We start from the raw sequence: 19,481 nt of genomic DNA on the forward strand, positions 1-19,481 counted from the left end.
CTTAAACGTAAGGTCCCTTCCGAGCTAGTCCAACGGCCCAGGTGTAGCCACTGGGTCAGTTCGGACTCGCTGCAGTCCTCCGACGACTGCACACCTCCCAAGAGAGGCAAAGTGGTACCGCAACAGGCAGCAACTCCGTCTGTTGCCGCACCCGCTGTTTTAGACCCTCAGTCACAACGGACAGTAGCTCCGTCTGTTGCCGCTTTTGTAGACCCTAAGTGGTCTTTACTGCAGTCTATGCAGACTCAGTTAGCTGCGGTTATGCAGGAGTTTCGTGCGGAGAAGGTTGACACTGCACCCGTTAGCCTACAACCTGCCACGGTTGTGCGCCCAGCAGACGCTGAGGCTGCCTGCTCCCACACTCCGGCTGCGGAGAAGGTTGACGCTGCACCCGTTAGCCTACAACCTGCCACGGTTGTGCGCCCAGCAGACGCTGAGGCTGCCTGCTCCCACACTCCGGCTGTGAGAGCTCCTCCACCCATGCGCAGTCGACCCTGCCAGACGCATGCTGACGCTCACAGACGCACGGAGCACTCCGTTGCCGTGCGTGAGCTACCACAACAACAGGAGGGTGGAGTTAGGCTGCCGTGTTGTGACGCGGTGCGTCAGCCTCCGCAATCCACGGTGGTCTCCGCTATCCTTCCACAGTCGGGAGTAGATTCTTTGCTCACCCCCTCAGCTTTGGTTGTTGCCAGTTCTCAGACTGACCAACAGTGGCATGATGTTGGGTCCAGTGCAGCCACGCATGCATCCGTGCTGCCGGACTCAGCCGTTCAGCCCACTCCGTTGCCTCTGCCTCCTCAACATTCAGACGATGGTATCTCTGATGATGACGAAGCTGCACATCTTGACGACCAACACTCGGACATAGAAGAACCCAAGACCACGCCTCCCTCCTTAGACTTTAGGAAAGTGCTTGCGCTCTTTAAGGATTTATATCCAGACCAGTTTGTGTCTGCAGCACCACGCTCGCCTCCCTCTGAGTTCGCTTTAGGCATGCAGTCAGCAGCTCCTGCCTTTACGAAGCTCGTACTCGCTCGCTCGTCCAAGAGAGCTTTAAGAGTTCTGGGAGAGTGGTTGCAGTCCAAGAAGCAAATGGGGAAGACATCCTTCATGTTTCCCCTGGTCAAGCTTGCTTCCAGATCTAGCGTCTGGTATGCCACGGGAGAAGTTCTCGGCTTGGGAGTTCCTGCCTCTGCCCAGGGCGACTTCTCAAGTCTGGTAGACTCTCCCCGCAGGCTGGCTATGAGACGCTCCAAGATTTGCTGGACCCCTTCGGACATGGACCATCTTATGAAGGGAGTTTTCCGCGCTTTCGAGGTCTTTAACTTCCTGGACTGGTGTTTGGGAGCTTTGAGCAGGAAGACCTCCCCTTCTGATAAGGAAACTTCCATGCTCATCATGTCCTGCATGGACAAAGCCATTAGGGATGGGTCTAGTGAGCTTGCGGCTTCTTTCGTGTCTGGGGTACTCAAGAAGCGAGATCACCTTTGCTCCTTCTTGTCAGCTGGAGTCACCCCATGTCAAAAGTCGGAGCTGATGTTTGCTCCACTCTCGAAGTGTCTCTTCCCTGAAGAGTTGATCAAGGAGATTGCTGCCTCCTTGATCCAGAAAGACACCCATGACCTGGTGGCGTCATCCGCACGCAAAGTCACCCCTTTGCCCTCCGTACCTAGACCTAGGATGGACACACCAGCGTCAAGGTTCATTCCGCCCTTTCGTGGCAGAGCCTCCAGCAGAGGAGGTGCTCGTGCCGGAAGTCAACGTGGGAGCAAAAAGAAGGGTTCCAAGTCCTCTAGAGGCAGAGTCTGACTGCCACCTTCTTCAGACAGCAGTGGGAGCCAGGCTCAAGAACTACTGGCAGGCCTGGGAGAACAGGGGCGCAGACGCACAGTCTGTGAAGTTACTCAGGGAGGGGTACAAGATTCCATTCTTGCGCAAGCCCCCTCTAGCAACGACTCCCATCAACCTCTCTCCCAGGTACAGAGAGGAGGAAAAGAGGCTAGCTTTACAGCAAGAGGTGTCTCTCTTACTACAAAAGGGAGCGGTAGTCATAGTCCGGGACCATCAATCCCCGGGCTTCTACAACCGCCTCTTCTTAGTGCCGAAGAAGACAGGAGGGTGGAGACCGGTGCTAGACGTCAGTTCTCTGAATGTCTTTGTCACAAAGCAGACGTTCACCATGGAGACGACAAAGTCGGTTCTAGCATCGGTCAGGAAGGAAGACTGGATGGTCTCGTTAGACCTAAAGGACGCGTACTTTCACGTCCCCATCCACCCAGATTCCCAACCTTTTCTAAGGTTCGTTTTCGGGAAGGTCGTATACCAGTTTCAAGCCCTGTGCTTTGGCCTAAGCACGGCACCTCTAGTTTTTACCAAACTGATGAGGAATATTGCCAAATTCCTGCATTTAGCAAACATCAGAGCCTCCCTCTATTTGGACGACTGGCTTTTAAGAGCTGCGTCAAGTCGTCGCTGTCTGGAGAATCTACAGTGGACTCTAGATCTGACCAAGGAATTGGGTCTCCTGGTCAATATAGAAAAGTCCCAACTCGTCCCATCCCAAACTATAGTTTACCTAGGAATGGAGATTCAGAGTCAAGCTTTTCGGGCTTTTCCGTCGGCCCCCAGAATCAGTCAAGCCCAAGAATGCATCCAGTCCATGCTGAAGAAGGACCGGTGTTCGGTCAGACAGTGGATGAGTCTGATAGGAACACTTTCATCACTGGACCAGTTCATCGCGTTAGGGAGACTCCACCTTCGCCCCCTTCAATTTCACTTAGCTGCTCACTGGAGAAAGGACAAGACGCTAGAAGCGGTCTCAGTTCCTATTTCCGAGAAGATGAAGTCGTCACTGACTTGGTGGAAGAACAACATTCTCCTCAGGTAGGGTCTGCCACTGGCTGTTCAGACCCCCGACCACCTTCTCTTCTCGGACGCATCGGACACGGGCTGGGGTGCGACGTTGGACGGTCGGGAATGCTCGGGCACGTGGAATGCGGTTCAAAGCGAGTTACACATCAACTGCAAGGAGCTACTGGCAGTTCATCTGGCCTTGAGAAGCTTCAAGTCCCTCCTTCTAGGCAAGGTGGTGGAGGTGAACTCCGACAACACCACAGCACTGGCGTACATCTCCAAGCAAGGAGGGACTCATTCGATGAAGTTGTACGAGATCGCAAGGGACCTCCTCACCTGGTCAAGAGATCGAAACATATCCCTTGTAACGAGGTTCATTCAAGGCGACATGAATGTCATGGCAGACCGCCTCAGCCGGAAGGGTCAAATCATCCCAACAGAGTGGACCCTTCACAAGAATGTATGCAACAAACTATGGGCATTGTGGGGCCAACCCACCATAGATCTGTTCGCAACCTCGATGACCAAGAGGCTCCCAAATTATTGTTCACCGATTCCGGACCCAGCAGCAGTTCACATAGATGCCTTTCTTCTGGATTGGTCCCATCTAGACCTTTATGCGTTCCCCCCGTTCAAGATTGTCAACAGAGTACTGCAGAAGTTCGCCTCTCACGAAGGGACACGGTTGACGTTGGTTGCTCCCCTCTGGCCCGCGAGAGAATGGTTCACCGAGGTACTGCAATGGCTAGTAGACGTTCCCAGAACACTTCCCCTAAGAGTGGACCTTCTGCGTCAGCCGCATGTAAAGAAGGTACACCCAAGCCTCCACGCTCTTCGTCTGACTGCCTTCAGACTATCGAAAGACTCTCGAGAGCTAGAGGCTTTTCGAAGGGGGCAGCCAGAGCGATTGCTAGAGCTAGGAGGACATCCACTCTCAAAGTCTACCAGTCGAAGTGGGAAGTCTTCCGAAGTTGGTGCAAGTCCAAATCAGTATCCTCAACCAGTACCTCTGTAACTCAGATAGCTGACTTCCTGTTATACCTAAGGAAGGAAAGATCCCTTTCAGCTCCCACGATCAAGGGTTACAGAAGCATGTTGGCAGCAGTCTTCCGTCACAGAGGCTTAGATCTGTCTAACAACAAAGATCTACAGGACCTCCTTAAGTCTTTTGAGACCGCGAAGGAGCGTCGGTTGGCCACACCAGGTTGGAACTTAGACGTGGTACTAAGATTCCTTATGTCAGCAAGGTTCGAGCCACTTCAATCAGCCTCTTTTAAAGATCTCACTTTGAAAACTCTTTTCCTCGTCTGCTTAGCAACAGCTAAAAGAGTCAGTGAGATACACGCCTTCAGCAGGAACATTGGATTTACATCTGAAACGGCTACATGTTCCTTACAGCTTGGTTTTTTAGCCAAAAACGAACTTCCTTCTCGTCCTTGGCCCAAATCGTTCGAAATTCCAAGCCTTGCTAGTTTGGTTGGAAATGAACAAGAAAGAGTACTATGCCCAGTAAGAGCTCTCAAGTACTATTTGAAACGGACTAAGCCATTACGTGGACAATCAGAAGCTTTATGGTGTGCCATTAAGAAACCTTCTTTACCTATGTCGAAGAATGCAGTTTCTTATTATATCAGACTTTTAATTCGAGAAGCTCATTCCCATCTGAATGAGGAGGACCATGCTTTGCTGAAGGTAAGGACACATGAAGTTAGAGCTGTCGCAACTTCAGTGGCCTTCAAACAAAACAGATCTCTGCAGAGTGTAATGGATGCAACCTATTGGAGAAGCAAGTCAGTGTTCGCATCATTTTACCTTAAAGATGTCCAGTCTCTTTACGAGAACTGCTACACCCTGGGACCATTCGTAGCAGCGAGTGCAGTAGTGGGTGAGGGCTCAGCCACTACATTCCCATAATCCCATAACCTTTTATAATCTTTCTCTTGAAATGCTTTTTATTGTTGTTTTTGGGTTGTCCGGAAGGCTAAGAAGCCTTTCGCATCCTGGTTGATTTGGCGGGTGGTCAAATTCTTTCTTGAGAAGCGCCTAGATTAGAGGTTGTGATGAGGTCCTTTAGTATGGGTTGCAGCCCTTCATACTTCAGCTCCTAGGAGTCGCTCAGCATCCTGTGAGGATCGCGAGGCTCAGTAAGGAAGACGTACTTAAAAAGGCAGAGTAATTGTTCAAGTCGACTTCCTTACCAGGTACTTATTAATTTTATGTTTGTTATTTTGAATAACTGCTAAAATGAAATACGGAATACTTAGCTCTTAAGGTTAACATATATGCTGGTCTCTACCCACCCCCCTGGGTGTGAATCAGCTATATGATCATCGGGTAAGTTTAATATTGAAAAATGTTATTTTCATTAGTAAAATAAATTTTTGAATATACTTACCCGATGATCATAAATTAAAGGACCCACCCTTCCTCCCCAATAGAGACCCAGTGGACCGAGGAGAAAATTGGTTCTGTGTTGACATAGAGTACTTGAGTACCTACTCGACAGATGGCGCTGTTGATGTACACCCCCACCTGTATAGCGATCGCTGGCGTATTCCGCCCGTAGGTTTTTTCTGTCGGGCAGCAGAGCTGACAGCTATATGATCATCGGGTAAGTATATTCAAAAATTTATTTTACTAATGAAAATAACATTTTTAAATATTAAACTTAGCCGGTGAATATATAAATAGCTGACGTCTCCGACGGCCCGACAGATTCCAAAAAACTCGCGAGCGATCACCATGAAGGTTGCGGGTGTGCCCACCAGCGCCGACTATCGGCCAGATACCGCATATACTTCTCAACCACTCCAGTTCTTCTCTGTCGGTGTCACCGACAACATTGGTTCCGCTCGCTCTAGACCTCGAGTTTTCTACCGAATTGGTGAAGTACTTGGTTTTGGTTTTATTGCTTTCGCTGTGTTGGGTTATTCAATACTTTCTTCAAAAGAAATGCTTTTGAAAGGAGAGGAAAAGTTTTTGCCCTTGCTTTTTTAATCTCGCTCTGGTTTTTCCATAGAGAAAAGATGGCCGACCCTTCCCTCAGTGTACGGAAGTGTGTTAAAGGCTTTTAGTAATTATTTTATCACTTTATAAATTATTGTTGATATTTATAGATTTACCTCTATATATTTTATATTTCACCCGCCTTTATTAGGCCTCTTCGATTAGCTTTCCATTTATACTAAACATCGAGATAAATTTTGTTTTTGTTTATATGCGTCCTTTACCTATTCTTTGTAGGCGGTCCTGACTTGGAAAACGAAGTTAAACAACGTTGAGCCCATTCAACTTTTATTTTTGTTTAGATAAAAACAGTTGCTCTGTAAGAGTGATGAGATGAATATTTTTAGAAAATATTTTAAGAAATTTATTCTTTGAATAGTCTTCGTGCTGTTTTTCAAAGATGAACTAACGTTTGGTTTATTTATGCTACGCAGTTTGCGCTCTATCGTTACGATAGAGAAAGAGAGAATCACGTTTTCACTTTGCAGAAAGAGTAAATCGATTTTGACGTTTTGTTCATTCTTCTTTCAAACTGAAGTTTTTTAGATACTAATTTAAAGGAACATGTTAATTTTCAATTTCTTAGTCCTTTCAGTTTTTTCCTTTAGTCAAATAACCTGTTATTGACGAAGAGTGAGTGGGCCATTCTCTTGTGAGTGACAAGAGAGAGAGAGAGAGAGAAAGAGAGAACGATCCGATCTTTATTCTCGTCCCAAGTCTCTGTACAAGGAGTTTGGGAGCGAGTAACGTTGTTCTCGATTCAGATTTTTTCTCTCGTCCCAAGTCTCTGTACGGGGAGAGAGGATAAAACGTTTTAGTTTTTATTCTCATCCCAAGGCACTGTACGGTGAGAGATTGAAAACGTAGTCCTTAGTGAACTAGTTTTTAGTCTCATCCCCAGTCACTGATCTTTTTAACTTTATATATTTCCGTTTTATTTGATATACAATATATGTATATGTTTATTGATTTTTGCATGTGTGTTTCATTTTGTACTAATGTGCTTACATTATACAACTCATTTCGCAATTCTAACCTTTTGATTTAAGGGAGAATTGCGTGCTTCAGGTAGAAATCAGCTTTATTCATGTCTAATGGGAAATTATTAAAAAATGCGATATCAGTGAAGTAAGTGCAAAAAACATGTTCTGTGTTGCGGAGGGTTGTTTTGTTCGTGCTTGTCGCTTGCCTAGTCCGAGACCTCTTTCAGGCTCCCCTGCACCAGGGAGAAGGAATGTCGTAGGACCTAAGGGAGTGAGGAGTGTAAACCAACGAACAGACGTTCCCTCAAAGGTATCAGACGTTGCTCGTCAAGCACGTCCTTGCCATAAGACAGGAGAGACGAAGTTTCTCCTCGTCTTCCGATGATTCGTCTCTTTAAAAGCCTGGGCGTAAGGTTTCGAGACGGTTGAAACGTTTATTAGTTCCTTCAGAACAAGTAGCTGTAGTCATCATAAGAGTCCCGTTCATAGCGATGACGTTCATGTACAGACGTTTCTGCCACAGACTCGACGTGACGTTGAGCGGTAGACACCGTAGACACAACGTGACGTCGAGTGTCAGTCACCATAGTCACGATATAGCATCGATCAGCAGTCACCGCTGTTACTACGTGACGTTTGAACGTCAGCTACCGCAGTCACAGGTTGATCCGAAGTTAAGTGTTTTGCAAGATATGCTGTTAAAGCTTTCTTCTTTAATAGAAGCTTTCGATCCTGTTCCTGTGCGAAAGGATCCTTTGCTTTTTGTACGTCACGGTTCTGGGATACGTGATTCGGGTCTTCAACCTTCTAAACGAGCTTTGTTACGCCACGCTGACGTTATCCCTAGTGACAGCTTTGCTGTTAAACGAGATGCGGAGCATAAATCTCGATGTAACTTTGATCGCTTTGAACGTCGGCCACCGCAGTCACAGCGTGACGTTGAGCTGCAGACACCGCAGACACGACGTGACCTTGAGCGGTAGACACCGTAGACATGACGTGACGTCGAGGGTCAGTCATCGTAGTCACGATATAGCATCGAACAGCAGTCACCGCTGTTACTACGGGACGTTTGAACGTCAGTTACTTCTGTCACGACGTGTAGTAGAATAACATTCTCTGCAGTCACAACGTGGCATCGACCCTCCAATTTTAACTTCTGTTCATATACAAGTTGATGTAGCCTGTCAGGCTTTTCCTTCACGTCATTCTGAATATAAATCTCCTTCTCGCAAGACTTTAGATTTATCAGATGATGTGCCTTCTGAAGAAGTTGATGACCCCCTTTCAACTAATGTACCTTTAGGGAGTTTTTCAGAAGAGGAGTAACCTAGGGTGGTCCAACAATCCCTTGTTTTATAATTATGAATTTCTTTAGTGAAATTTTGTCCTACTCGTTTTGTAACGGCTGCTCCGCCGTCTGAGTTTACTCTTGGCATGACTTTCTTCGACTCCTACATTTACGAAGTCAGTTCTCTCTTGTTCTTCCAAGAGAGCCATGCTCTTACTGGGAGACTGGTTGGAATCCAGGAGAAGTTTAGGAAAGTCTGCTTTTGCTTTTCCTCCTTCTTAATTAGCTTCTCGCTCGGGCGTCTGGTGTGACACAGGAGAAGTTCTCGGCTTGGGAGTACCTGCCTCTGCCCAGGGAGACTTCTTAAGCCTAGTGGACTCTCCTCGTCGTCTAGCCATGAGATGCTCCAAGATTTTATGGTCTGCTTCAGAGCTAGACCATCTCCTGTTAGGAGTTTTTTCGAGCGTTTTGAAGTATTTATTTGTTGGATTGGTCCCTGGGAGCCTTAAGTAAGAAGGTCTCTCCAGCTGTCAATGTATTGCTGTACAATTATGTCATGCATGAACAAGGCTATCAGGGATGGCTCCAATGATCTGGCAGCCACGTTCACTGCAGGAGTACTTAAGATGTAAGTGCGCTCAATGTGTTCATTGTCTAGACAAAGTTCACGATGAAGACTACCATATCTGTCTTGGCAGCAGTAAGGGAAGGCGACTGGATGGTCTCTCTCGACCTTCAGGATGCATACTTCCACATCCCGATTCATCCAAACTTTCAACAACATCTGAGGTTTGTGGATGGGAAAGTAATGTACCAATTTCGAGCACTGTGCTTCGGCCCCTTTCCTGCTCCTCTTGTTTTTACAAGGCCCTTGCAAAATGTAGCAAGCTTTCTACATTTTTTGAGGATTCAGAGCCTCCCTTTATTTTGACGACTGGCTAATCAGGGCGTCGTCATTAAATCGCTGTCTGGAGAGCCTCTAATGGACATTAGACCTAACCAAGGAGCTAGGTCTCATAGTGAACGTAGAGAAGTCGTAACTTACAGTACTCCATCCCAGACTATTCTTTATTTGGGAATGGAGATACAGTGTCGGATTTTTCGGGCCTTTTCGTCTCCCACAAGAATGGAACAAGCTCTGTTAAAAGTCCGTCACTTGCAAGAGAAAAACAGTTGCTCTGTAAGAGTTTGAACGAGCCTCGTGGGAACTCTTTCATCGCTGGAGTAGTTTATCTCTCTGGGGAGACTCAACCTTTGCCCTCTCCAATTTCACCTAAACCATTGGAACAAGGAGAAGGGCTTAGAGAGTATCTCTTTCCCAATCTCCAACTCAGTCTAGACATGTCTGACTTGGTGGGACAGCAACATCAGACTTCGAGAAGGTCTTTCTCTTGCGATCAAGAACCCAAACCATGTGTTGTATTCAGATGCATCGGATTTGGGTTAGGGAGCTCCACTGGACAGTCTGGAATGCTCGGGTCTTTGGTCCACGGATCAGAAGGAACTCCATTTAAGGCAAGTAACATCTCTCTTTTGACGAGATTTGTGCAAGGAGAAATGTCTTGGCGGACTGCCTCAGCAGAAGAGGACAAGTCATCTCCATGGAGTGGACGTTGCACAAGACTGTGTGCGAGAAGCTATGGATGACATGGGGTCAACCCACCATAGATCTTTTTGCGACTTCACTGACAAAGAGGCTCTCGACTTACTGCTTTCCAGTTCCAGATCCAGAGGCAGCCCACATAGACGCTTTCCTGCTGGACTGGTCTCACCTGGACGTTATGCCTTTCCACCTTTCAAGATCCTAAACAAGGTGCTGCAGAAGTTCACCTCTCACGAAGGGACCAGGTTGACGTTGGTTGCTCCACTCTGGCCCGCGAGAGAGTGGTTCACAGAGGTACTTCTATGGCTGGTAGACGTTCCAAGAAGTCTGCCGTTGTGGATGGATCTCTTGCGACAGCCTCACGTAAAGAGATTTCATCAAAGCCTCCCCACGCTTCGTCTAACTGCCTTCAGGCTATCGAAAGACTCTCTTGAGCTCGAGGGTTTTCGAAGGAGGCAGCTAGAGCGATCGCGAGGGCTAGAAGATCCTCTACCATCAGGATCTATCAGTCGAAATGGGAGGTATTAAGAGACTGGTGCAAGTCCTCCTCTATTTCCTCTTCCAGTGCCTCTGTAGCGCAGATTGCGGATTTTCTGCTTTATCTGAGAAACGGTCGCTCCCTCTCTGCATCCACCATTAAAGGCTACAGAAGCATGTTAGCTTCTGTTTTCAGGCATAGGGGTTTGGATCTTTCTAATAACAAAGATCTCCAAGACCTGCTTAAGTCTTTCGAGACTTCCAAGGAGCGTCATATTTCGACTCCTGCTTGGAACTTGGACGTGGTCCTACAGTTCCTTATGTCAGACAGGTTTGAACCATTAAATTCAGCCTCCCTGAAGGATCTTACCCTCAAGACACTTTTTTTTGGTGAGCTTGGCTTCGGCTAAAAGGGTTAGTGAGATACATGCTTTTAGCAAGAACATCGGCTTCTCCACTAATAAAGCAGTATGCGCTCTTCAACTTGGTTTTTTGGCCAAGAATGAACTTCCGTCTCGTCCTTGGCCTAAATCATTTGAAATCCCCAGTCTTTCTGAGATTGTGGGGAATGAAGTTGAAAGAATGCTGTGCCCCGTTAGAGCTCTTAAATTTTATTTATCCAGAACTAAACCGCTACGAGGTTGTTCAGAGGCTTTATGGTGCTCCGTTAAAAGCCCTCTTTGCCCATGTCTAAGAATGCGTGGTCTTATTTTATTAGACTTTTGATTCGGGAGGCACACTCTCATTTAAGTGAGAAGGATCGTAATTTACTTAAAGTCAAGGCTCATGAAGTTAGAGCGATAGCAACTTCAGTAGCGTTTAAGCAAAATAGATCCATTAAAAGTATTATGGACGCAACCTTTTGGAGAGGCAAGTCGGTATTCGCTTCATATTACTTGAAAGATGTCCAGACTCTTTATGAGGACTGCTACACACTGGGACCATTCGTAGCAGCGAGTGCAGTAGTGGGTGAAGGCTCTACCACTACATTCCCTTAATCCCAATATCCTTTTAATCTACTCTTGAAATTTTTAATCTTATTTTGGGTTGTACGGGGGACTAAGAAGTCTTTCGCAATCTTTTTGATTTGGCGGGTGGTCAAAATGTTGTTTCTTGAGAGCGCCCAGATTAAGGGTATTGATGAGGTCCTGTTATAGGGGTGTTCGCCCTGGATATAACAGCTCCTGGGAGTCTTTCAGCATCCTGAGAGGATGGCTGGGCTTCGTGAGGAAAGCGGACTAATGAGGCAGAGTAATCATCAGAGTCAGCTTCCTTACCAGGTACCTATACTTAAGTTTGTTTTTATGAAATATTTGTCAAAAACTCTTGAGCATATACGCCTTTATTGTTATAATACTGGTCTCTACCCACCACTATGGGTGTGAATCAGCTATTTATATATTCACCGGCTAAGTTTAATATTTAAAAATTATATTTTCATTATAAAATAAATTTTTGAATATACTTACCCGGTGAATATATAATATTAAAGGCCCTCCCTTCCTCCCCGATAGAGATCCTGCGGACTGAGAAGAACTGGAGTGGTTGAGAAGTATATGCGGTATCTGGCCGATAGTCGGCGCAGGTGGGCACACCCGCAACCTTCATGGCGATCGCTCGCGAGTTTTTTGGAATCTTTCGGGCCGTCGGAGACGTCAGCTATTTATATATTCACCGGGTAAGTATATTCAAAAATTTTTTTTATAATGAAAATATCATGTTTCATAATTATAATTGTTATAATTCTGTTTTGGTTACAGCTCTCCTTCCGTGAGTGTAAGTGGTTGTGAGGGCACGTGCCTGTTGTGTAATTCTTGTTTCCTTTCCCTCGGGATTCCTCTTCGGAGCCTTCCCGGGGGAATGAATGTGTACTAATGATTTTTGTTTTATTTTTTTACAGTTACCGATCTAGTTCGTTTCTGTAATATGGCAACGGTGTGAGCTGTCTTGTTGAGGCCTGAGGATTCGGCTGTTGCTGCCTCCCCCCTTGTATTTTCGTCAGGGGCGTGTCTCCTTCTACTGGAAGTACTCCCGTGACGACGGACAGCTCTCCAGTTCATTTTAGAACTCTCAGGAGGCTTGCCTCCTTGGGCAGGTAACTTTCCTTCCGAGGGAAGTTTTTCCTGTCCAGGCTTGAGTTTTTCTCCTTTTTGGGGGTTCTTCTCTTGCCTTTTTTTTTTTTCGTGCGACTATGCTCTTGGTGCTGAGCGGTCACACCTGCAGTTTCGCTCAAGGGGCTGGGCAACTGCAGGAGCCCCTCTTCGGAGGATTGCTCCTTTTAGGTCACTGGCTGACCAGTCTCTTCTACGAAGTGTTTCTCTTTCGTTCGCGAGAGAGTACACTCATAGAGACTCCTCTTCTGAGGATTCTTCTGCTGCTGTTGCTGTTGGCCTCCTTCGCTGTAAGACCCACCGTCCGCCTCGTCGTAAGGGCCTCTCATCTCCTTATAAGGGTGCTAAGAGGCGCCTTTTTGATTCTCCGTTTGCAGCCTACAACTCCTTCTTCTTGATCTTCCACCTTGGTGCAGATGGACAGCAGTCTGATCTCGTCTTCCGACGGGCAACGGTCTTCCCGACGGACAACGGTCTTCCAACGGACATCAGTCTCCCGGCGGACAGGCAACGGTCATCCGATGGACATCTGTCTCCCAACGGACAACGTTCCCTTCGGGGCAAAGGGTTGCCTCCCACGGGGGTTCTTCCCTTGCGTGTCAGGGTTCCCCTGCGCGCCCTTCTGCTGTGTTCTCTCCTGCTCCTGCTCAGTGTTAGCGCACAGGCGCTCTCCTGCTCATCAGCGCTTCCTGATTGCTAGCGCTCTCCTGTTAGCCAGCGCTCTTGTTCGTCAGCGCTCTCATGATGATCATCCCTGCTGTTCCTGTTGGTTCCTGTTACACGCCCTGTGCGCCCACGTTCGCCCTCGTGATCTAGAACTTCGGTTCAGGTCTGGGTCAAGGACTCTTCTTCGATGCGCAGGCTTCCACGCTTTGCCTTCTGCTCGTCAGCGATCATCAGCTCGCCAGCGATCATCAGCTCGCCAGCGATCATCAGCTCGCCAGCGATCACCTGCTCGCCAGCGCACACAGGCGATTTTAGTATCGCCTATTCAACAGCGTTCTACACGTCAGCGATCACCTGTCTCTCGGCGATCTCCGGATCGCCCGCGTGTGTTACAGCCGGCACGCCAACGTTCTCCAACGCTTCTGAAGGAACATGGTTCGCCAGCTACTAGCTCGCCATCGCCCGATCGCCCACCTGCGCATGCTGCTCGCCATCGCGCGATCGCCCACCTGCGCATGCTGCTCGCCATCGCCCGATCGCCCACCTGCGCATGCTGCTCGCCATCGCGCGATCGCCCACCTGCGCATGCTGCTCGCCATCGCGCGATCGCCCACCTGCGCATGCTGCTCGCCATCGCGCGATCGCCCACCTGCGCATGCTGCTCGCCATCGCGCGATCGCCCACCTGCGCATGCTGCTCGCCATCGCGCGATCGCCCACCTGCGCATGCTGCTCGCCATCGCGCGATCGCCCACCTGCGCATGCTGCTCGCCTGTTGATCCACATCGCCAGCGGTCTTCCTCGCCCATGCGGCAGTGCGTTTCCTCGCCATCGCGCTAACGCTTGCGTTAGCCGCCTCGGACTCGCGCTCATTCACCTGCCCACCCTCGCGACCGTTCGCCTGCGAGACCGCTCGCCTGCGAGACCGCTCGCCTGCGAGACCGCTCGCCTGCGAGACCGCTCGCCTGCGAGACCGCTCGCCTGCGAGACCGCTTGCCCGCGCGACCGCTCGCCTGCGCGGCCACGCGATCATTCGCCTGCGCGCCCACGTGCCTGCACGTCTGCGCACATGCTCTCCAATGTTCGCCCGCGCGCGACCCAACGGTATTCCGTCGCGCGGACGGACGGTGCTCCGTCGCGCGAACCTACGGTACTCCGTCGCGCGAACCTACGGTGTTCCGTCGCGCGAATCGACGGTGTTCCATCGCTCGAACCTACAGTGTTTCTTCGCACGAACGTCTCCTTAATTCTTGCAGTATCCATTGCTCGTCTATGGGTTATCGCTCGCCGACCACCAGCTCTCGCCCTTCCTACCACGCTCGCCCTCCTTCTGCGCACCTTCGCTCACCTTCGTTTGCGTTCCTGCGTGACCGCGCATGGGCGCTTCCACGTTCGCCCATGCGCAAATCTTTGAATTACCATCGCGCGAGCTCCAGGGCGATTGTGACCACGATTCCCATTGGGGTTTTCGCAGCATGGCCAGCCTGGCGAGTTCTTCTGGAGCGTATTTCCAGAACACGGCCTCACCCCGTAAACGCAGAGCATGGCACTTGCAAGAATAGGAAGAATCTTCAGGGAGGTCTGAGCAACACTCCTCTTTCCAGAACCTGGGTTAGCCCTTCCCCGTCATTCCCTGGAAGGATTTTTGGTGGGGGGCTTTCCGTTCGAGATTTCTCCATCGGCCAAGGGGTGACTGCTTACCCCTTCCTCTGGGGGCTTACCAGGTCCTTTCCCTCCTCGGTTACGGCCCGAGGTTTGGTTCAAGGAAGCTACAGGAAGATCATGGGTACTTTCCTCCTCTCGGGCTCAGGCACCCTGGCCTTTCGTCGTTAAGTATCTAACTTGCGGACAAGCTCGATGTTGTACCATCTGGACGCGCTGACTGAGGGCTTCCTTCGGGTGTCTCATCTGTGGAGGTCGACAACCTCAGACACCCTTCCATCCTTGAGAAGAGTTTGTTTGTGCCCAAGGACAGAGACTTAGACAGCGGCTGTGCGGAGGAAATCGACTTCCGTTTTCACTCCTCCAAGGCGCTTTCTTCCAGACTCTGCAGGGCTCCAGCGCCTTTTTCTTTCAACCACGTCGGCCTAAGTTATTGGCTACGACAACTGAGACAAGGTGTCCAATTGCAGTTTCCTCCTGTCAGGAACCGATGGCACGGGAGGCTCCCCCGGGGGGGCATAGTCCTAAAAGGAGCGGCAGAGTTCACGAACTCTAGGATTGCAGGTTTCTCACTGGAAGGATGCTTAAGGTTACTCATCCGGATGACAGCTTCCCGATGCCCATTCCCGCACGATCTCTGTGATCAGCCAAGGATATCGCGCCTGCCGTCTGTGTCAGCGAATTCAGTGTCTCTGTACCTCTATGCCATAGCGTCGGCAAGAGTTGCCCGGTTGGGCAGAATGATCCATACCTTAGGCGAAGGTCCTCCATAGGATCATCGACGGCTTCACCCCCGGCCTCTTCAGTCGATCCTTTCTTGTAAGGAAGGATCTGAGAGGGGAGTTCCGTAGTCGACCTCTCAGCCCTGATCAAGTTTGTCGAACAAACTTCGGCCAGCGTAGAACAGCAGAATCTATCAGACTGGTAATGAGGCGACAGGACTCCTTAAACCCTGGATCGGAAGGACGGGTACTTTCAGTTTCCATTCCATCCATCTTCCAGGGAGCTCGTGGAATTCAGCCTAGACTGCAAGTATTCCTGCTTATGATGCAGTATGGCTATCCCGCCGTGGCATAGCAGGTTTTTTTCCCCAGAGAACTCTCCCTGCTTTCCTCATGGCCGCTCAGGTGCAGGCTTCCGCCTCCTTTGCTTTTTGGAGGGCTGGTCAACTCCGGTAGGCTCGGGTTCGACCTTCTTCAGCGCCGGGACAAACTTCCGGATGCTTACCATGAGTGTGGGTTCATGGTATTTTGCTTGGAGCCTTCTCTTTTTCTGCCTCAACATCTGGAGTATCTGGCCATGATATTGAGTCAACGGCCTTACCACGTTGGAAACCCCGCTTCTCGTCCGTCCAGCGAGGTTAAGCAACGTCGGTTCTGGTCGGTACTTGGATGGGTGACCACCTGGGTACGCCAGATTCTGTTGCCACATCCTCCGAGCCTTCCTTTCAGTTGACTGTGGCAAGACTGAGGAGAGTCGCAGTACCTGTTCTCAGTCAAGCGGAACGTTTCCTAGTTCTCCTTTCCTCATTGACCCGTCTATAGTCCGAACGGTCGCCTCAGGATAAGTTCCATGTGGGGCGGTCCAAGTTCCGGTGGTTTCAGGCAACGTTTAACCGGACTTCCTGGCCCCTATGGGACCAGCGGAACTATTAGACCTGCAATGGGTGTTGACCTATGGAACCTCTTGATGATAGTGGATATTCTCGTCCTTTCCCCACATTCTTGATGCTGTTCTCGGACTCGTCAAAGGAAAGGGGGGGGGGGGGGGGGCATGTTCCGGTCCAGGCCTATGGTCAAGACCTGAAGGATACCTCTCCATCATTCAGGCAGGCTTAGGGGCCGTAGTCTGGCCCCTCTACATATCCTACAGCTCCTGCCGAGTCGCTCCGTGCACGTCGACTTCATGATTCTGGCGTGTTCTAACCAGCAGGGGACGCATTTTCACACCTTCACATCTTGCAGTAGAGATACCGGGATGATTGAGATAGATACCGGGATGATTGAGATACCTCGTTATATAGCGCTGAATGGCCTTTGATGCCCCAGTGCTTGGCTTAATGCCTAAATCCTATATTCAATTCAATTCAATGATTGAGATACTCTCAATACCACCATCGGCTCTCTCATTCCAGGCAGAGGAATGTTCTCTCCGACTATCCGAGCAGAGCCTCGTAGAGAGAGTGTACCTGGGGGTCTTTGACCTTGAGTAACCAGCAAGTCCTGGTCTGGGGGACCTGATCGCGACAGCTTGGAACCTCAAGCTTCCGCTGTTCTTCCCCCCAGTCTCAGACCCCGAGACTCTGGCAAGATGCATTCCGGTGATGGTGGGACAACTTCGACGCCTGCGTCTTCCCTCCTTTTTGTCTGTGGACAATGGGTCTCAACAAGACCAGGTTGTCTGTCAACCTTTCAATGGGAGAGCTCCACTGGGACTATGCGCAGAATGGTTTCTGGACCCTCTGCTTCCCCTGACGGAACTCCCGGGAGAGCTTCTCCCACGGCGCAGACTACTCAAACAACCACACTGCAACATCTCTCCCGAACCGGGGCGTCGCTTCGGCTTCATGCCTGGAGACACTACGCCTCCTCCTCAAGAAGAGACAACCCGCTACAGTCGCGGTACGGAGGTCGCGTCATCTGCGATAGTCATCCGCAGGGGTCTAACAGGCAAAGTGAAGAGTCTTCGGTGGTTGGTGCCGTGGGAGATATACCTCTTCCCTTGAGGCCTCTTCTCCAACAATAACGGTCTTATTGCCTTTCGGCGGGAGGAAACTCCTTTCCGCTTTCGGCAATGAAGCCTGTCGCTCAGCCTTTCCCTGACCTTCAGGCTTAAAGGAATAACTTTTTCCTGCCCGCTGGATCTTTTCTCGCTCATGCGAAGCTACGATTGTCCCTGCCCTAGTCGGAGGAAGACCTCCAACTTGGAGCATGGCTCGGACTTTTTAGTCCCTTAAGAGATCTTCTCAAGACCCTTTACGACAGGCCACGGATTGTATTCCGCCTTGGGTCTCCTGCTCACTCTGGCCACGGCCAGTGTGTAAGCAATCTTCTTGGTCTCTTACGACTCCCCCCTTTCTAAGGAAGAGGGGAAGGCAACATTCGGGTTCGCTCCTGAGTTGGTGGCTAGACTCAGAATCTGGGGGTCCCGGCCCTTCGGTCCAATTCCTTCAAGATTTCGAGTCTCTATTCTGTATCTGATGTTCCAAGACCTTCTCTTTCTTGCCAGTAAAGGAATCGAGAGGTTAGCTTTGGGAACAGCTGCAGTTTGTCCTCAGTTGCAACCGATTTGGGAGCACAAGGAGGACACGGGGGAGAGTCACCAGTATACCTCTTCAGCCCGGACTCAAGGACATTCATCTCGACCTGTCTCCAGACCCTCCCCCGTCACGTCGCCCTACAGCACGATGTTGGATACATCGCAACGTCCCTCGCCTTCGAGTAATACTACTCTGTGACGCAGGTGCTACAAGCTGGAGTCTGGAAGCGTCTAATGACCTTCGCAGCCCGCTTCCTGCAGGGTGTGACCCACAGGAGTCTCGATACGTTTTCTATCGCTCTGTGGTGGCTACACAACAGCTGGTCTAACCTCAGGCTCCTTTTTGGACAGGTAGCAGAAGGTTGAGGGCATCGTTATCAGGTTTTAGTCTGCATGAACGAAAGAAGTATGTCTGGCCCTTATTTCTTTCTTCATCATCCCCTCTACGGGGAAGCAGCATCCTGGTCTCTGCATAGCTGACCTCGAACTTTTGCAGGTAAACCATGCTTCCTTGTGTTCCGAGTATTGAGTCAATACTGTCGCGTCCCCCATACCCTGACGAGGTGGTATTGGGAACGTCCTAACCCAGAGTTCCTTCTGGAACTCCAGGTCAACTGCCTAGGACGGGTCACACTTCTTCCTTCACACACAAGCTTATGTAGGCCACACGGTTCCTTGCGGAGCAAGGAACTTGTGAGGTGCAGGGACTCCTTTTCTCGAGTGCGACTCACTCGGATTCTGAGTCCCCGGGTAAAGCCAAAGCCAGTATGGCTGGGGACTTTCCAGCCTACCTAAGGGGTAAGTCACCCAATATAAATAGCGTGGTTTGTATTTCGGTTACGGAACAAATGACAAATTCGAAGATAATTTGTATTTTTCCTAACCATACAAACCTTAGCCATTTACACATATTTGCCCGCCAGCCCTGTCCCCCAAGACAAGTCCTACCTCTAAGTGAAAGTGAGCATTCATCTGTGTGTGAGGGGGGGGAGGGATAGCTAGCTACCACTCCCCTACCCCCCCCCCCCCCGCTAACTAGCGCGGGGGTAATACACCCTCGTTAAATTCTAATGGCTCGCCATCTCAGCTGCGCTAAAGGGTAACCAATGTAAATAGCTAAGGTTTGTATGGTTAGGAAAAATACAAATTATCTTTGAATTTGTCATTTTTCCTGGCTATACAAACGCGTGTCATTTACCAATGACCAGGTGAGTGTTGTGAGGAGATGCTGAGAGTAACCTCCTGATTGCTCCTTGTGCATGCGATGCATTTACCCAGCTCGAAACATGACGCAATCAACCAAATTTGGATTGATCAGTCGTGAAAAACAGGATTAGTAGTAACCCCCATATAAATAACTCAGGTTTGTATATCTAGGAAAAATACAAATCATATAAAAGATATAGTATTACATGAAGCTCATTTATAATACTTGTGAAACTAATGAATTATTGAATTGATCAAGGTGCGAGGAAGTTTTGCAGTAAGGTAGAAGACATACAGTATTTGCATATAAAAGACATTGAATGCTTTATATAAGTAGTTGTGTAGCATATTTTCATTTTTACA

At 49.4% G+C, this 19,481-nt stretch overlaps 1 protein-coding gene and 1 pseudogene across 2 annotated transcripts in view; both read left to right on the plus strand.

The window, feature by feature from the left end:
• The window catches only part of LOC137648772 (uncharacterized), an 84,854-nt gene that overhangs the window by 17,287 nt on the left and 48,086 nt on the right, over window positions 1-19,481 (plus strand). The gene's annotated exons all lie outside the window — the stretch shown is intronic.
• Window positions 15,964-16,082, plus strand: LOC137648947 (5S ribosomal RNA; annotated as a pseudogene).

The sequence above is a fragment of the Palaemon carinicauda genome, chromosome 10 (assembly GCF_036898095.1).
Source record: "Palaemon carinicauda isolate YSFRI2023 chromosome 10, ASM3689809v2, whole genome shotgun sequence".
NCBI classification, from domain to species: Eukaryota; Metazoa; Arthropoda; class Malacostraca; order Decapoda; family Palaemonidae; genus Palaemon; species Palaemon carinicauda.